Source organism: Ochotona princeps, chromosome 3 (genome assembly GCF_030435755.1).
Source record: "Ochotona princeps isolate mOchPri1 chromosome 3, mOchPri1.hap1, whole genome shotgun sequence".
Lineage (NCBI taxonomy): Eukaryota > Metazoa > Chordata > Mammalia > Lagomorpha > Ochotonidae > Ochotona > Ochotona princeps.
The window spans coordinates 48,308,127-48,324,931 of NC_080834.1; positions in this window are offsets into that span (position 1 = coordinate 48,308,127).

Below are 16,805 nucleotides of genomic sequence, written 5' to 3' on the forward strand. Positions count from 1 at the left end.
TGCGATCATAATATAAAGACACTTGCTAATAGCCAAGTTGAAATACACATAAAGGAGAACTGAAATTTTGTAAAATTCTAGGAGAAATTTATACTTTATTATTTTGTAATACTTAAGTTATTACATAATATTTTGAAAAGATATTTTAATGCACCTGCGAGTTATAAATGTGAACTACGTGACTGATGATGAACAACTATCCCAAGAAAATTTAAACTTTTTCAGTTAAATAGTATACAAGCTTTCTTCTCTCCATTTGAAAGTCCACTGATGCCAGAACTACTTTAAATAGAGTCCATTAAAATGAGCCCCAAATCACCTCTTATTCTTTGGGGCAGTGCCTATTTTGTTATTTTAATCTTTTATTTTCTCTTCTGAGCCAAAATAAATTTCTTAGTATTCACTTATCTAACCTGACACTGATCATCTCATTAAATGTAAAAACTATTTTCAGAAGCATAATCAATGTTTGTTGAAACTCCCATGTCTTAACAGTTAATCCAAAACCTCATTGTTCAATAACAAATCTTACCTGATAATTATGACTACACTGCTATTTAAAAGAATACAAGAAGCATGAAAATCTTATTTTATGCATTTCATCTAGCAGTGTTGCATACGATTAGCATACAGTGCCTGGAGCTTTAGTGAAAGATATTGATTAGCTTTCACATAATGCTATGGGTGATAAAATGTGGAATTTTGCTGCAGGTAAAATGCATCTTGTCAAATAATAACCAACAGCCAATTCATGTGTGTGTGAGGACATTCACATACCGTAACTCATAAACCAAGTTACACATTAGCATTGATTTGAGTATTCTTACTTGTTGCTAACATTTATCATGTATAGTCTTCAAAACATTTTGATTTTTTACACTAATTTACACTAACATTACTATTTATGTTTCCTCAGTTAAAAGTTACCCTATGGACTTGCAATTGTACTGTTTCATTTCCCATCTATGAAGAAAAATGGCCAATTTTCAAAATCATGCTGAAGATTCTTTCAGTTCTAAGTGATATACATTTAAAATGCTTGGGCCTTATCTCAGAGGGCATAAACTTTGGTGGGAAATCCCTGGGATCAAAACCCTGTATTGAGGCTGGATTCTGGCAATGAACATTTCTGGGCCTGTGAGTATGTCTATTAACCTTTCTGGATTTCAGTCGCTGCAGAGTGGCAAATGTATCAGATTATCTCCAAACTCATTTCCAGTTCTAAGACATGTGACTTTCAAAACCAGGCAATTCTAATTTTTATGCTATCCTATCCTTTTTTCCTTTTAAATTATTTAATATTATTTGGCATGAGTCAAGTTTCTCAGTATAATTAGTCATTGTAATGATTGCTGTGTTTCAGCTGTGGTTGATTGGATTGTGGCCACCTGTTTCTTTGTGACATTCTTAAAAAGAGAAATGAAATAAAATCCGTGTACTACATAAGGAAATGAATATGTGAATAAACTGAACAAATACATCTAGCACTTATAATTAAGGCAGGTGCCTCTTAGAAAGGAAAAATTGTCCTTTAACACTCTGTTTTTATGATCCAGAAATGTGGTGTGATGAGTTGGGTGAAGAATTCAAACAGCTACATAATTAATTCACATATCACTAGCAAATGAGCACATGATTTTTTTTTAAAAGAGCTTTTGAATAAAGATCTGAATTGCTGCCATTTCACCTCTGGAGAATAGAGTATTTTCTTAATATTGTAAGCTATTTCATTAAATAGCAGGTACTACCCACAATAAACTATATTGCAAGTAGCTAAGCAGAAATAGAGATTTACAGCATCTTATCGCCTTGTCATTAGCAGGCACAAAGGCAGAAGGCAACTTCTTTGTGCATAATTGCATTTAAATTTTATACCACAACAGTTGAAATGAGGTACTTTAAAGATTATTTTAATGACACGTACCTTGGCTATTTAAGTAGGCCTAAAAATAATAACAGGAAGTTTTGCTTGGAAAAATACCTCACTTCATCACAGCCCTTATCAGAATCTATTCATGTAGCTTTGTGCTGCATGAATAGGTTTACGCAGGTGGCTATAGGGAGAGAGGAGATTGCCAAGTAGCCAGGGGCCTTTCCTTTTTCTAATACTGGAAATCCCCTCTCAATCACCAGAAATGAATTTAATTTAAATCATTTGGTATCAGGTATGCAAAAATGATAAGGAAACAGAAATGAGAAAAAGACAAAATGAGAACAAGAAAAAAAAATAGAAAGAAGCAAAGAGCTAGAAATCTCTTCTAAAATAAACAAACAAAAACCCAACTTCAATCTGGAGTATCCTGAAGAAATACGTTAGTGATTTAGGTTGTTACTCATGTACCAGAAAAAAAGAGTATCCAGAAGGCACTTGGCCTCAGGGTGATGCAATCATATACTTTCTTTTTGGTTATACTACTGCGTTCTGATAGATTTGCAGAAACTTCAAGGGAATTTAAAGGAGAGGCAATTGATAGAGTAAGATGAAAAGGAAAAAAGAAAATGAAGATGAGAAAAGTTTGAGGGAAGAGAAAATCTACCCAAGCACGGAGACTTGAAGATAGTGAGACAGGAATGATAGATAGACATACGTGTATATATGTGTATGAGAGAGATACAGATATGTGCATGTATGTGTGTGTGTGAGACACACAAGTGTGTGTGTGAGAGATAGAAATGGGGGGGGGAGATTAAGAGGTGTAGGTTAATTGGAAGAAGGAAAATTGATTAAAGCTCTTTTGGCTTCTTGATATTTCTACACTCCAGAACCGTTAGAAAAGAAATGTAATAGTGAGAGTCTATGTGGTAAAGCAATTTCTTTCTAAAGAGAATTTACCAACCTCACAAGTTAGGAAATTAGGTTTCCTTGAAGTCATCATTATTATTTTATTGGCATCTGGGCAAATACTAGGAATTGTTTATGATCCATGAACACAGATTTAATCTCACAGGTTTTGATTACCTCCATTTGATCAGAACTGTATCATTAGAATATCAAAACTCTGTTCTCTATTAAACACTTTAAGTATCTGAATTAAATACTCTGATTTAAGAATCATATTTTGTTATATTTTGTTATTCAAACATTTATAAATGCTGATGATAACCTTCTTTTGCAGTGCTATGGAATGACATTTACAAGTTGAACACATAAGTTGTCATGGTCTCCAACATCAATATAGAGATGCTTCATTTGAGTGTTTGCTCTACTCCCAAGCCCAGGTGTTCCTATTGCACACTCTTAGAGGCAGAGGGGGATGGCTTACAGGATGGCATGTGTGAGACCACATGGGAGACTTGCATTGATGCTCAGCTTCCAGCTTTAGACTGGTCCAGCTCTAGCTTTTACTGGCATTTGGGGATTAAATCAGCAGATGAGAGCTTCTCTCTCTCTCTCTCTCTCTCTCTCTCTCTCTCTCCCTCTCCCTCTCTTTCTCTCTCTCATAATCTCTTTCAAATGAATAAAATTAAAAAAATATATGAAGTACACATATGTGATTGGAAAAGTGCTATTGATACTATCAATAGAGTTACCTTTACTAGCAAAACATGCACATTTACTTTGAAAATTTTATTCATCTTTTCATCACACAGTGTGTGAATCTTATGCAAATTACCTTTTAATTTTGTATCTGCCCATCTATTTATATGAATACTTATTTTAAAGTTATTATTTCTATATTTATTTGAAAGACAAGAGAGTGAGAGAGAGAACTTCAGTCTGTTGATTCACTCCTCAAATGGCCTTAACAACTGGGAGCCAGGAAGGCCAAAGTCTGGAGCCAGAGACTCCATCTAAGTCCTGCTAGGTGTTAGGGGCACAAGTATTAAGTCACTCTTTGTTGCTTTGCTAGGCACATTATCTGGAAGATGGATAATAAGAGGAACACTTAGGATTTGGGCATGTAATCCTGGCATTGAAGGTGACAGCTTGACCTTAAACACCACAATGCTGGCTCATTATGAATTCTTATGCTCACAGAATTCTGTCTTATTGTACATACCAGCATGTTTTTGGTATTGATTTTGCAGTTAATGTCATGACAACATTGTTAGAGAAATGCGTGTCATAGTTTCAGGGTCATTTCCAACAAAATCAGGTAATGAAGAGCCAGCAACTTGGTAGAGGAGAGGGGCATTTAGCCATCTATGTTAAATATAGAAGCCACAAATAACTGAGTGATGGTGGTAATATATGAGGTTGATGTCAGTGATCTGGGCTAGGGCCTGGAAACGAACAGCTTGTTGGCTACATCTGACCAAAAAAAATGCTTAGTTTGGTTCACAGAGTATTTCGGTCTGCTTAAAAATTGTGTTAGTGATCAATATCCACAAACTGATAGGTTTCACAAACAAAACCTGATGGGAAGTTTTTGGGAAGCCACAAGAGTTAGAAGATCAAATATTACATTACTATATGGCAAGTACTGACTGGAACCAAGAGTGGAGACAATGAGATGGACTGAGAGTTCTGTAGTATCCTCATTGCCTCACATCCAAACTGGCCTTTACTGGTCTTTGAATTTACAAATACAAGTGCCAGTCTAGATGGAAATCTCACCATAATGCTTTTTATTGATAATTATCATCTGTGTGTGTGTGTGTATAAAATTGTGTTTAACATCTTCTTGAATCCAACTACATAGGGGACTATGTAGGAATCATTTTTTTTTCTTTGTGGCCTTCATAGCATTTTAACTTAACATTATAAATTCCCAGTCATTACTTGATAATTGGCTTTTGATGAACTTTAGTCTAAAAAAATTTAGCATAAGATGTGATACACTTAAAGTATATTAAAAATCATATTCCCACATGAGCAATATCACAGGTATAACAAGTTACAACATCTATTAAGTTTCCACATACATTAATTGAGCTAATGGGAGACCTCATGGCAAACAATTCATTTAAACAAAAACTTCAGTGTTTTATCTTCAATATGCTAGTAAAGGATCTTATTTCCATACCAGTTATATATGGATGTTGAATGTAAACAGCAGGGTAGATGAGCTATTATAGTTTGTGGTTTTAAAGTAATATAGCACAGATGACCTTTGTATGAAATGTTACATCTAGTCTTTATAAACTGAAGATCATACTCCTGAGTAAATAAAACCATTCATCACAATGAGCTGTAGAGTTAATGTACAGCTTTATAACAAGCAAGCAGAGGAGGAATACAGAAAATGATACCAAAAAATACCCTATGGAGACTTGGAAATAAAAATCTCATAGGAGTAATGGTTTTAAAATTCACATGTGGATACTTGAAAACTTTCTCATGTCTTCTATAGCCCTCTTGGCTCCATCTAAAGTTTCATGCCTTCATTGTAGAGAAAGATAGAACTGAGGGGAAGAGGGATTTTCTTTATTATCAAATCATCTACTTTAAATGCATGCAATATGTTTTCCATTTACCCTTTCATAAAATCTCTTTCTTGGCTGTATTGTTCTTTTAAGAAGAGTCATAAAAGGGGAGTCTCTTTGGGACTGCTGACCTTGACTTATCAGTTATCTAGGTCTCAGCTGAGTAGTGTTTGTTTTTCATTTTTACCAGATACAGAATTAGAACGCAGTTTGAGCTCAAACATGAGGCTTGAGAGGAAAGAGAAAGGAATATGCAAGCACAGCATTATAAAGGTTATAATGTATAAAGGTTGGAGGTTATGTCTTCTTAACATGTCAAAGTCCATACTATCTAATGTAGCAATGACTGCATCAGCTTGCTTTTCTTTTCCACTAGCCTGGAATATCTTCTTTCATCCTTTCAGGTTCCACATATCTTTGTTGGTGAGATGTGTCTCCTGTGGCAACAAAGATGGATTTTGTTTTTTGACCAATCTGATAATCTATGCCACTTCATTCATGAGTTTAAGCATTTACATTCAGGGTTAATACTAATAAGTATTAATTTGGTCTTGTCATTTTAGAAATGGGTTACTAATTGTTTGATTTAGTCTTCTTTGTTGTTTCATTAGGTTGCTCTTAATGTTTGCCTGTGGTTTTGGTAGGTATTATTCCCTTTCTATGTCATCAGAACATCTTTAAGTATCATCTGTAAGACAGGTCTGGAAGAAATGAATTTTCTTTCATTTCCAAAAACAAAGGAGATCTTTGCTGGGTAAAGTATTCTATTTCATTGATCTTCTCTACCGGTACTGGTAGATGAGATGGGGCAACTTCGTCGTGGAGAACCTGAAGGTGGCCAACACAGACCCCACTGCGCCACCCTACGACTCTTTGTTCTGTTAGACTGCAGAGGCAGCAGTTCAGACGCCGCCTCTCTGAGCTCCCTCATCTCCTCAACTTCAGACCAGGGTCAGGACTACAATTACCTCTGCAAGTGGGGCAGCTGCATCAAGAAGCTGGCCCACATGTATGGCGGTGGAGAAGACGACTAGGCTTTCGACCATCCTACCCGACTGGCCGGGAACTAAACATAGGCGCCAGCCACCTTCCGTTGGAGACCTCATGGGGCAGTGGCAGCCTTGGCAGCTTGCTCCAAAGAAGGCCTGAGGCTGCTGTGGAGAGGGTTGGGATCTCAGGCTTCCAGAATGGGAGCTGGTGGCAGCCCTAAGTTTGGGGATTGACTCAGGGGCCCCACCTCCTGAAGTCTCAACTGCTACAGATCCATCCATGTCAGGCCCTGGAATGGACCCCTCTGCTTACCCAGGCCTCTTCTGTCCAACTCTGTCTTCAGAGTTACGAGCGAGTCCTCTGCCATCCCAGAGTGCCTCCAGAGGACCCTGGCCACCCACCACGCACGTCCCTTCTCCAGCCTCCAGGCCTAGGTCTGGCCACGTGGATGGAAAGCTGAGTTTTTATATTGTGTGTCTAGGTTGTCCCTTATTTTTTATCCCCCCTGCTGTATGCTGTAGCATAAGGGTGGTAACAATTGTGTACATGTAATTAGGGGCTTTTTTTTAATTAAAGAAACTCTTCCCAGAAAAAAATCTTCAACAAAAATCTTTATCAGTATTGGACTGTTTTGGTTCCCACTGCTCTGTAGTATGTCTTGCAGTCTGGAATTGTGATTCCTTCAGCTTTATATTTATTCTTCAGGATAGCTTTGGCTGTTTGCAATTCCTTGTTTGTCCAGATGAATTTTGTCCCATTTTTTACTGTTTCTGAGAAGAATGTTTGTCATTTGATTTGGATCACACGAATCTGCATAATACCTTCAGTAATACGGACATTTTGATGATGTGAAGTCTACCAATCCAGGAACATGGTAAATTTCTCCATATTTTAATGTTTCCTTCTCTTTAGCTTTTTAATGTTTTATAGGTTTCATCGTAGAGGTCTTCTACATCTTTGACTACATCTTCCAAGGTATTCAAGATTCTTCTCTGCTGTTTTAAAGGCAATTATACTTAAAAGTTCTTCCTCAGCCATGGAATTGTTTGTGTTCACTAAGGCCGTCAATTTATGTACATTGATTTTGTATCCTGCTACCCTGCCAAACTTGCTTATGAGTTCCAATAGTCTCTTTATAAAGTCTTGGTTCTACATGTAGAATCATGGCATGTGTAAACAGAGAATTTTAATTACTCATTTCCAATTTAAATTCTATTCTTTTGCTGAATAGCTCTAATCAGTACTTTTAATTTTATGCTGAATAGCAGTAGTAAAAGTGAATATCCTTCTCAAGTTCAAAGTCTTAGTGCAAAAACATCCAATTTTTCCCCATTCAATATGATTTTCATAAATTGCTTTGATGTGTTATAAAATGTTCTTCCTATGCCTATCTTGCTTATGGTTTTTAGCATGAAGTATGTAAGGTTTTATAAAATACTTTCTCTACAGCTATTGAGTTGATCATATGTTTTTATTCTGCATTTTTCTGATCTGATGTGTCACATTTTTGATTTGTATATGTTAGATTATCCCTTTAAGCCAGGGATAAATCTCACCTGATCTGGATGCATGATCTCTGATGTATTGTTTGATTGTGTTGGTTGTATTTTCTTGAAGATTGTTGTGTCTATGTTCATCAGGGATGTAACTCTGTAGTTGTTTTATTTGTAGTAACATAAGAATATTGACTGTTGAGCAACCATGCTAAAAGACAAACTTTTCCAATATTTTATTAGTAGAAAAATGCTATTTAATTTTAATTTTAAAATAGCAGGTTAGGTATAACTCCAGGAATACAATGACATTCACCTTCTCCCAACCATTTCCTTCCCTTCTCACCACCATCCATCTCCACACCTGTATCTTTATCTATCTATCTATTTATTTTTACTTTTGATGGAATATCCTCTAGATTTTCAGAGCATTAAAAGACTTAATACTCCACCAAACAAGTTTAGCAAGTTAAAAGCCAAAAGACCCTTAGTTTAGTGGGATAATAGATAATGATTATGAAGAATAACTCAATGGAAAAGTGTTCATTTCTTCGGTATACAGTAAATCATGAAGGAATTTCAGATCATTGAAACTAAAGCTACAGCATTCTCAGCCACCAACTTAACAAAGATGCTAATTCCTCCCCTGCTGTCTCTCTGGGTGGAAATGAGGGAGAAATGGAATGGGAAGTAGTGGAACCATCATGATGTAGAATGGGATTCACAAGCAGAGATTTAACAGATACAAGATACCCCCCCCCTTGCCACAAAAAGACATCTTTTTAAAATAATAGTTTGAAGTTTTTACTCTATCATAAAGGAATGTATAAGGTTGAGCATTTATACTCATATGGGAATCAACCACCCCATGTCGAAAAAAACAAGTCTTTGAAGTAAGTTTTTATGTGTGTGTGTGTGTGTGTGTGTATGGCAAATGTGAAATTTTAACACCTGTTTTTATGTAGTGTCCAAATTAAAATAAATATTCCTTAGGAGGCAAGATGGTGGCATAGAGTACAGACACATTTGATAAGACGGAGAATCTTTAGGCAGGAAGAAGTACAATAAGTAGATTGCAGGGAAAAAGTAGGGCTCAGGCAGTAAGCAGGAGGTACCAGGAACCCTCCTGGACACAGGGTAGCTGCAGAAACAAGACAGCAGTCTTGTAGTGGATCAAAGAACCCACCAGGAGTCGGCGAGCAGCAACTTAGATCCCAGTGATCCAGGCTCCAGAGATCCGATTCCAGTGACAGCCAGACATCCAGCAGTGGCCTCCACACAGACGTTGTGACCGCCAGGTGAGAGCCTGGGTCCACGTGGGGAGCTAGGAAAGTGAGTGTGGTCTGGGAGTGTACAGACAAGCTGAGTGATTGGGACCAGCTGCAGGCGGAGAGAGTCCGGGACTCAGGGCACCATCTTGTGTGGAGAGGTGGAATGCGGAGTTGACAGAGTGGCACAGAGGCCCCTTTCTGACTGTTCATATGGAACTGATCCAAGGGTGGAGGGGAGCACCAGCTTTGCTCCCTGCAGGGTCAGTGTGGTCCCTGGATCTGCAAACTAGCAGTTGCAGCTCTCTGCCTGGCGCCATCTCGGGTAGCAAGGCAGCAAGTGTGGACCCCAAGTGAAGATCCAGAGTGGGCATGTTGCTGGCCAATTGTGCTGAGCTGAGCCCAAGGCAACAGCCTTGCAGCCTGAGGCGTCTGTGTGGTCCTTGGAGCTGACGGCCGACAGCCCCCTGATCTTTGCTGGTGCCCCTATGGGCGCCATCTTGGACACTGAGGCAAGTGCTCCGAAAACTGATAAACTGCAAGAGGAGGGGTGGCAAACTGCGCATGCGCTAATTCAGCAACTCTCAGATAACAGTGTCATGGGACCAGACACTGTTACACTGAAGGGAGGTCAGCTGAGTCACCCAAGAACTGACCTGGGGACAAAAATACCACCAGTTTAGAGCACTGCACAGACTCCACAGAAAAAACAGCCTCTATAAGGCATGCCACCAACTCCACCCAAAATAACCCCAGGAGGTACTTAGACTTATTGGCCAGCAGGGGGTGACAAGCACAGTGCTGCTTACAAAAGCAGTGCAGTGGACAAAGCAATTATTCCTGGCAGCTGTGTTCCCCAAATCCAGGGCACTGATTGAACATAAAAATCAACTTATAGACCTATAGGTAATAGACCATAGAGATGATGTCGTCAGATTGGCAACTACAAAAGGTAAAAAACAAGACAAAAGCAGTATGAATGTTACTCAAGTCTCTCCAACAAATGAGCAAAAGCTTCGCCCACTCCCAGAGTTAACTGAGGAAGACATTGAGAAAATGGGGGAAAAAGAACTCAGAAAACTCATTGCAAAGCTGCTGGTCAGCAATGAGAAGTACAAACAAGAGTTCAAAGAAAAAATAGCAGTAGTACATCAAATTAAGACTGATATATCAGAAATGAAGAACACAGTAGAGCAAATTAAAAATACAGTGGAGAGTCTCAACAATAGAATGTATGAGGCAGAAGAAAGTGTTGGCAACGCCCGCGTCGCCCCGTACCCCGAGCCGAGTGGAGGGACTAGGGTTACAAAAAAGACAACACATAAGACAACACAAGACAACACGCAGTGGGTCATTCTTGTAAAGAGAATGCCATTTATTTGAGGTCAGCCTGCCTCTTTTATAGTCTGCCTAGTCCCTCCCAGTATTATCCCAATGTTCAAGCAACACCTAAGCTCCCCTGGGGGCATCTTAAAAAGGGGGAAGCAGGAAAGAGGAACTTGCAGTCAAGCCAGGGGCTAAAAGTATCAGGCCAAGATTGCCCATCCTGTTACCCCTTAGAAACAAGCTAAGCTGTGGAGTTAACCCTTGGGAGACCGGGGCCTACAGAAAGGATTTCAGAATTAGAAGATATTTCATGTCACCATGAAGAAACAAGCAAAAAGCTGGAAGCAGAGCTAGGTCAAGCTAAAAAAAGTATCCGAGAATTAAAAGATATGATTAAAAGGTCCAACATAAGAGTTATGGGAGTTCCAGAAGGTGCAGAAAGAGAAGCTGGGATTAGAGGTGTATTCAATGAAATAATACAGGAAAACTTCCCTAATTTGAGCAAAGAATTGGAAAATAATATCCAGGAGGGCTACAGAACTCCCAACAGAGTTGACCAAAAATGAACTTCACCACGACACATGATAATCAAGCTCTCTTCAGTTGAACAAAAAGAAAAAAATCCTTAAATGTGCACGAGAAAAAAAATCAAGTGTCATATAGGGGATCCCCAATCAAGCTCACAGCTGACCTTTCAGAGGAAACACTATAGGCCAGAAGAGACTGGAGTGATATATTCCAGATTCTAAAAGAGAAAAACTTTCAGCCCAAAATAACTTGCCCTGCAAAGCTCTCCTTTGTCTTTGAAAATGAAATAAAATTCTTCCACAATAAAGAAAAACTTCAAGACTTTGTCTCATCTAAACCTGCTCTACAAATGATACTCAAGGATGTTCCCATGAAGGAAAAAAGAAATAGCAACCATCAGAAACAAAGGCAAATGTGGAGAACATCTCACTAAAAGGCTAACAGAAGACTCAATCATAGAATAACACATTGCCAAAATGACAGGACCAAACTGCCCCTTATCCATAATAATGCTGAATGTAAATGGCTTAAACTCATCAGTCAAATGCCATAGATTGGAGGATTGGATCAAGAAACAAACCCAACTATCTGCTGTTTACAGGAGACACATCTCACCAACAAAGATCAGAAAAAAATGAGAGTGAAAGGATGGAAAAAGATATTCCAAGCAAATGGTAAGAAAAGATGAGCAGGTGTAGTCATTCTTATATCAGATGACATAGACTTTGATGTAAAGAGCATTAAAAGAGATGCAGAAGGATACCACATAATGATCAAAGGATGCCTTCAGCAAGAAGAGATCAGCATAATAAATATTTACGCTCCAAATGCCAAAGCATCTAGCTATGTGAAACAAATATTAACGGGCTTAAAGGGAGAAATAGACTCCAATACGATCATAGTGGGAGACCTTAATACCCCATTAACACAAATGGACAGATCAAAAAGCCAGAAACTCAGCAAAGAAACAATAGAACTCACCCAAACTCTAGAGCAAATGGACTTAGTTGACATCTATCGAACCTTTCATCCTACAGACAGAAAATACACTTTTTTTTCACCAGTACATGGAACTTTCTCCAGAATTGATCATATTATAGGCTATAAAACAAGCCTCAGCAAATTTTAAAAAGTGGAAATCATACCATGCATCTTCTCAGACCACCAAGGAGTGAAGCTTGAGACCAAGAACTCGAAACACCAAGGAAGACTTACAAACATGTGGAGGCTGAATAATATGTTACTAAATGAGCAGTGGGTTAGAGAGGAAATCAAAGGGGAAATTAAAAAATTGCTTGAAACAAATGAAGGCATCAACACAACTTATCAAAACTTATGGGACACAATCAAGGCGGTGCTGAGAGGAAAGTTCATTTCAATCAGTGCTTATGTCAAGAAACAAGAAAAGCACCAAGTAAATCAGCTAACCTTACAGCTGAAGGAACTAGAAACACAACAACAGAGCAATCCCAAGATTAGTAGGAAAAAAGAAATCATCAAAATAAGGGAGGAAATAAACCAAATAGAGACCAAGAGGACTATACACAAGATCAGTTAATCAAAGAGCTGGTTCTTTGAGAAAATCAACAAAATAGACTCCCCACTAGCTCGACTAATTAAAAAAAGGAGGGAGAAAATACACATCAATAGCATCAGAGATGAGAAAGGAGATAGAACAACAGATACCTCAGAAATACAAAGAACCATCAGGAACTATTACAAGCAACTATATGCGAACAAATCAGAAAACCTAGATGAGATGGATAGATTTTTGAACATATACAATCCACCAAAATTGAGCCAAGAAGCAATTAACAATCTAAACAGCCCAATAACATATACTGAGATTGAATCAGTAATTAAAGCCCTCCCAACCAAGAAGAGTCCAGGACCAAATGACTTCACTGCTGAATTCTACTAAACGTTCCAAGAGGAACTTACCCCAATCTTACACAAGCTTTCTCAAACAATAGAAAAAGAGGCAATCCTTCCAAGCTCTTTCTATGAAGCTAATATCACCTTAATACCAAAGCCAGAGAGAGAAACAACAGAAAAAGAGAACTACAGACCGGTATCCTTGATGAACATAGATGTAAAGATCTTCAATAAAATACTAGCCAACAGGATCCAACAACACACCAGGCAGATCATTCACCCGGACCAGGTGGGATTCATCCCAGGCATGCAGGGATGGTTCAACATTCACAAAACAATAAATGTGATACATCACATTAACAAATTGACAAATAAAAACCATATGATCCTCTCAATAGATGTAGAGAAGGCATTTGATAAAATTCAACACCACTTCATGTTAAAAACCCTAAACAAGATAGGCACAGAAGCAACATTCTACAACACAATCAAAGCAATTTATGATAAACCCACTGCCAGCATCATACTAAATGGGGAAAGATTGGAAGCCTTCCCGCTAAGATCTGGAACAAGACAGGGATGTCCACTCTCACCGCTACTCTTCAATATAGTTTTGGAAGTCCTTGCCAGAGCTATTAGGCCAGAAAAAGCAATTAAAGGAATACAAATTGGAAATGAGGAATTGAAATTATCACTATTCGCAAATGACATGATTCTCTACATAGGAGATCCAAAAGACTCAGTCAAGAGACTATTGGAACTCCTAAGACACTTTGGCAGAGTAGCAGGATACAAAATTAATGAACACAAATCGATGGCACTAGTGTACACAAATGATTCCACGACTGAGAAAGAAATTGTGAGTATAGTTCCCTTTAAAATAGAGGAAAGGAATCTTAAATACCTAGGAATTAAGCTAACTAAATATGTGAAAGACCTCTATGATGAAAACTATAAATCATTTTAAAAAGAAATAGAAGAAGACCTTGAAAAATGGAGGACCTTACCATGTTCTTGGATTGGCAGGATGAACATTATCAAAATGACCATATTACCAAAAGCAATATACAGATTCAACGCAATCCTAATCAAAATCCCAGCAACATTCTTCTTAGAAATAGAAACGATGATACAGAAATTCATCTGGAATCACAAAAGATCATGAATAGCTAAAGCTGTCCTGAAAAATAGAAATCAAACTGGAGGAATCACAATTCCAGACCTCAAGACATACTACAGAGCAGTGGTTATCAAAACAGTCTGGTATTGGTACAGAAACAGAGAAAAAGATCAGTGGAACAGAATCAAAACACCAGAAGGGAATCCACACATGTATAGTCAACTAATCTTTGACAAGAAAAGTGAAAACAATCCAGGTAAAAAAACCTGGACTATTCAACAAATGCTGTTGGGACAACTGGATAGCAGCTTGCAGAATAAAGAAGCAATATCCACACCTGTCGCATTATACAAAAATCAGCTCTAACTGGCTCAAGGACCTAAATCTACACCCAGAAACCATCAAACTATTAACGGAAAACATAGGAAACATACTCCAAGATATAGGGACAAGGAAGGACTTCTTAGAAAAGACGCCTAAAGCAAAGGCAGTCAAATCCAAAATGAGCAAATGCGACTAGATCAAACTAAAAAGCTTCTGTACAGCAAAGGAAACAATTAACAAAGTGAAGAAGCAACCAACAAAATGGGAGAAAATTTTTGCATACTACACAAGTGATAGGGGACTGATATCCAGGATCTACAAAGAGCTTCAGAAACCCAGGGACAGTAAAAAACCCAACCCTGTAACAAAATTGGCAAAATAAATGAACAGACATTTCTCAAAAAGAACAGGTTCAAATGGCTAACAGACATATGAAAAGATGCTCAGGCTCTCTAGCCATCAGAGAGATACAAATGAAAACCACCTTGAGGTACCACCTAACTCCAGTGAGACTGGCCTACATTCAGAACTCGAAAAACAACACCTGCTGGCATGGATGTGGGGAGAAAGGCACTCTCCTTCACTGCTGGTGGGAATGTAGGCTAGTACAACCACTGTGGAAATCAGTATGGAGAGTGCTTGCAAAATTGCAAATAAACCTGCCATATGACCCAGCTATCCTGCTCCTAGGAATATACCCAAAAGGAGTGAAATCTGCATGTGAGAAGGGGATCTGTAATCCTATATTTACAGCAGTAGAATCTACAATAGAAAAGACATGGAAACAAACCAGATGTGCGTCCAAGAAAGAGTGGTTAAAGAAACTGTGGTACATCTACTCCATGGAATATTATTCCGCTACTAAGAAGAATGATATTATTCTATTTAAAACCAGGTGGTCCCAACTAGAAACCATCATGCTCAGTGAAATGAGTCAATCACAAAAGAACAAATACCATATATTCTCTCTCATATAAGGAAGCCAACATGGAAATGGTAACTGCAACAGTCCAATCTATACTTTTTTTTTTTTTTCGGTGATTGTCTGTTTGCTCTTTTGGCTGTATCTCATATGTTTTGATGTTTATATATCAGTTTGGGTGCTTCCAAATAATCTCTTTTCTTTAGTAGAATTCAGTATGTGCTCATGAAGTATACGATGGCATCATTTTCCCAAGAGACTTCTGTGTTTCCTTTTTGTCGTGCATGTGTTGGTTACTCAGTGACGTGTTATTTTTTTCAGGGTGATATAATTTGTTGTTGATGTTGTGGTTGCTGTTGTGATTGATGTGGCTGTTGTGAAATGATGTCATTCTGGAAAACAGTAATATTATTTCAACCCCAAACAGCCTGTATCTCATGCAATAAGATATTGTGAAGTAACCAATGAACCAACAATTGATATGAGTCAGATTGCTTATGATCTACATCAAAGAATTGTAAAACCTAATATACTTGTAAGGCCCTCTGCTACTTGGAAAGGGGGAGGGAGAGCAGAGAAATCTTATATCACCCTAGAATGTGTGAGGAAGACGGGAAGTATAACCTATCAGGATCATAACTGGTAACTCATAGGCAACAGACTCAAGTCAGCATTAGACAATAGCAAAACTACAAAGGCATATGGGGGGAATCAGGAGCAATCCTAACAACCTCTTCACAGGAGGTCATACGCACAGAGCAGGGGGGCACCCCAGAGTGGAGCAGGCGGACAGGAGGAGGTTTGTATCCCAACCCCGAAGAGTCCCAGATCCTCACCAAGGACTATCAGTACGAGCACCGAGGACTACATTCCTACTGCCAAGGAGACCACAGGGAAATGGAGTGCCTTCGGAGGCTGAGAACTCTGAGGTCATCCACCCCCATTTGGATCTACCACATGGGATAGAAGAAGCCCAAATCCTGCCTTGCAGGATCCAAGGTCATCGGAACAACATCAACCAGGATCCCTGAGCGGTCCGGTCCACAGAAACAGAAGAACAGTAGACTTCCTTCGGGACTAGGGAGAGGAGCTATCTCTGGTCCTTGCCTGCTTCCAACTTTGGGTCCCCACCCTCTCTCATAATGACCATCAGGATCGCTCTGGAAACCCCTCAAAACAAACAAACTATAATAGACAGAGAATAACAAGGAAAGCTTAGAAACAGGAAATGGTCATTGGGAATGCACTTATAAATCACTGGGTGGGATACAAAGATTGGTCACTCCTCACTGGGATATTGGGGATTTCTCTGCACACCCCTCCTGTGGCTGTTCACCTAAACTGTTGACATATGTCTTGTTATCGAGTTAGACTACCCCCAAAATAGCCAGGTTCAGGGAAACCATGCTTCAATGATATAAACTGCTAAATACTAAAACTAAAGTAGGCATGAGACAGCTGGATGGCAATCTATGGCCATTTTGGGGTGTATAGAACACAGTTTAATATAAACCAAAGTGGAGATGTCTATGAGGAGGTCACAGGTTGTGGCTGAGAACCTGCATTTTACTGTTAACATATTGGTTAATCAA